General features: G+C 38.0%; 1 long non-coding RNA gene across 1 annotated transcript; it reads right to left on the reverse strand.

The window, feature by feature from the left end:
- Positions 1 to 1,509: 1,509 nt before the first annotated feature.
- On the reverse strand, positions 1,510 to 2,313 carry LOC117320124. Its single transcript, XR_004530924.1, has 2 exons — positions 2,003 to 2,313; positions 1,510 to 1,637 (listed from the first exon to the last, which is right to left on the reverse strand). It is a non-coding gene; the product is annotated as an uncharacterized LOC117320124 (long non-coding RNA).
- Positions 2,314 to 2,694: the final 381 nt, after the last annotated feature.

Raw genomic sequence — 2,694 nt, forward strand, 5'->3', positions numbered from 1 at the left:
TTACCGTGAAACCAAGCCTGGATGTAAAATGCGATTTGATTGGGTGCCCTGGGATTCCAAGGCGCGACGGTTTGAACACGACTATATCTGCCAAGGGTTCGTGTAGTGTAACGTAATCAGAAGCCTTGGCTAGCGAAGATGCGTAGACCCCTGTACAGGCGGATTTCGTCAGCTTGCACAGGCTGCATCATCCAATCGAGCTGTAATTATATAAGCGCCTTTCAATTAATTCAATTTATAATACGTTAAAGTATTTTAATATTAATGACAGGTTCTGGGAACTAGCCCGAGTTTCCTCTGACACTGATAGGGATTTCTGATCATTTGTGGGACAATATATATTTAGGGGAGAATGCCAAAAGGAAAGCAACAATTTATTTTCAATCTGACAAACCAGATTATGCTGGACCCAGCCACAACTGATCCGCGGTTCATTACCTAATGTTTTAGCGGGAAATTGTCATACAAATCACCAGCGGATCCCCTTTTTTTCGGATGAGGACTTTTGCACGTGAAATTCACGTGGAGAGGGCAAAAAAAAAAAAAAGAGGAAAATATCACATGAAATTTACATGAAATTCAAATGGGAAATTTTCACGAAAAAAAAAATCAATTTCACGTGAATTTCACGTGAAGGAATTTTTATCTCTCACCTATACTGTGAATGGATGTGACTGGATCATGCAGCTCCACCATTATTACATTATTACACGGACATTGATGGTTGAACATATGTATTGAAGATTTTAGGAATACAAAGAATTTATCAGCATTGTAGTTGTCAGAGTTTTATGTTTCTGATTCAAAGTTTTGTAAGACGTCAGATCAGTGTGTTTAAGGGATCGTTGATCTGCCGAGGTGAAAGAATGTCGCTTCAGAAATTAACTGGATTCCTAAACCAAGGTCCATGTATATGTAAACGTATTCGTGGTAAGTGTTCAACATTACAAATATCACAGTTTTAATCAGAATGGTATGTTGGGAATCTCAAAGTGTTTGATCCATCGCTAGGCGAGGGGAAAAGTATGGAACTTGTTTTTGAATGAAGGGTTTTGGAACAAAGGCTTAAATACGATGAAATGGGAATTCATCAAATACAACCGGATAATTCTAACATGTAAGGAAGACGATAAGTTAAGCTTACTAATTGAAACGAAATCAGAGTATTTCTGCAGGGACTTGAAAAAGAACTCCCAATCCATGGTCCATATCTATAGATTTGAATTTTCTGTCGCAGTTGTACCGAGAGAAATACGACAGGAAATTCAAATCTATATCTTCGGATCACCAATACATAGTGTATATGATACATTATGCTAATTATCCAATGACGCCTCGGTTTTTCTTTGATCTTTTGTTGGCGATATATTGCATACTATGTGATATTTCAAATATCACATATGTGATATCTGAAATATCACATGGCATTTCTGATTGGTCCATGCCTCAGTCTTGAGGCGGGGCCAATTTCAAATGTAGGCGTGACAAATGAACAAAGACAGGAAATGGATTTCAAACAAAATTTAATGAAATACGAGTGCCGTTTAGAAATTTTCCGTCTTCTTTCTTCACCTTGTATGCACGTACAGCCCTGCTGCGATGTACCGTTCTGTCCATAATGAGTTGTTCATCAAAACCTGACCAAACAGAATATAAAACCCTGTTCATATTTTATTAAGTAAAATCTATTTTAACAGGTCAGGAAAAAAAAACATACATTACATGATTACATATAAAATTTCAGTCATTTAAAAAAAAAATGGTTATACAGATTACGCTAAATGTAACTATATACTTTCGTTGCACAAAAATCCTATCATAAACAAAATAGTGATGAAAATGATAACAAGACGAGTGGATAAAAATACCGATTAACCGATTCATTGATTTCTTTAAACAATTTCACGGATTTTGAAAGGATTTTGTGACATTGTGAACGTCGAAATTTACGAAAAATATTTCATTTCACAATTTGTTAAAAACGATATGATTTTAGACTTACCTGCTTGGTAAAGGGAAGTAGCGCAGGTCCTCTTTCCGGAATGGTTTATGTAATTTCCCTCGAATCCTGCAGCCTTTCACATGTTTTTCACATTACCATTCAGTTCATTTACAACAATTGGCTGAGTTAATTCCTTGGTATCAACTATTCCAATGTCAGTAGCTACCGTGTCACTATCTTCAAGTTCATACTCATACTTATCTACGGCCTGTGATAATGTTATATCGTCGAGGTCAGTGAACACATCGACATCAGTGATCAGTACCTGATCCGTCATGGTTGACAGTCTCACTAGAAATGAATGGGCTACTGTGACAGAAAACAAAACGTGTCAGAAATTGGCGGGAAACATATCACAGTGACAGGTTCTGATCAATTTTATAGCTCCACCCCTAGGCACGTGGGTGACAAAACCTCGGCTGTCATTGGATAAAACAGATACAAAATGGGTACTCGTGACGTATCGCATATATCACACTCGTGCTACGCACTCGTGTGATATATCCGATACATCACTCGTACCCATTATGTATCTATTACATATAACATAGTAACACAAATGACGAAGGAAGACAACTTTTTGACTCGTGCCCTGACCGGGCCTTGAACTCACGATCTACGGCACCCAATCACCTAGCCAGAAATACATGCACCGTATACCACTGCGCCACATCGGCGGTCTGGGGTGGCGC

Source organism: Pecten maximus, unplaced genomic scaffold (assembly GCF_902652985.1).
Source record: "Pecten maximus unplaced genomic scaffold, xPecMax1.1, whole genome shotgun sequence".
NCBI classification, from domain to species: domain Eukaryota; kingdom Metazoa; phylum Mollusca; class Bivalvia; order Pectinida; family Pectinidae; genus Pecten; species Pecten maximus.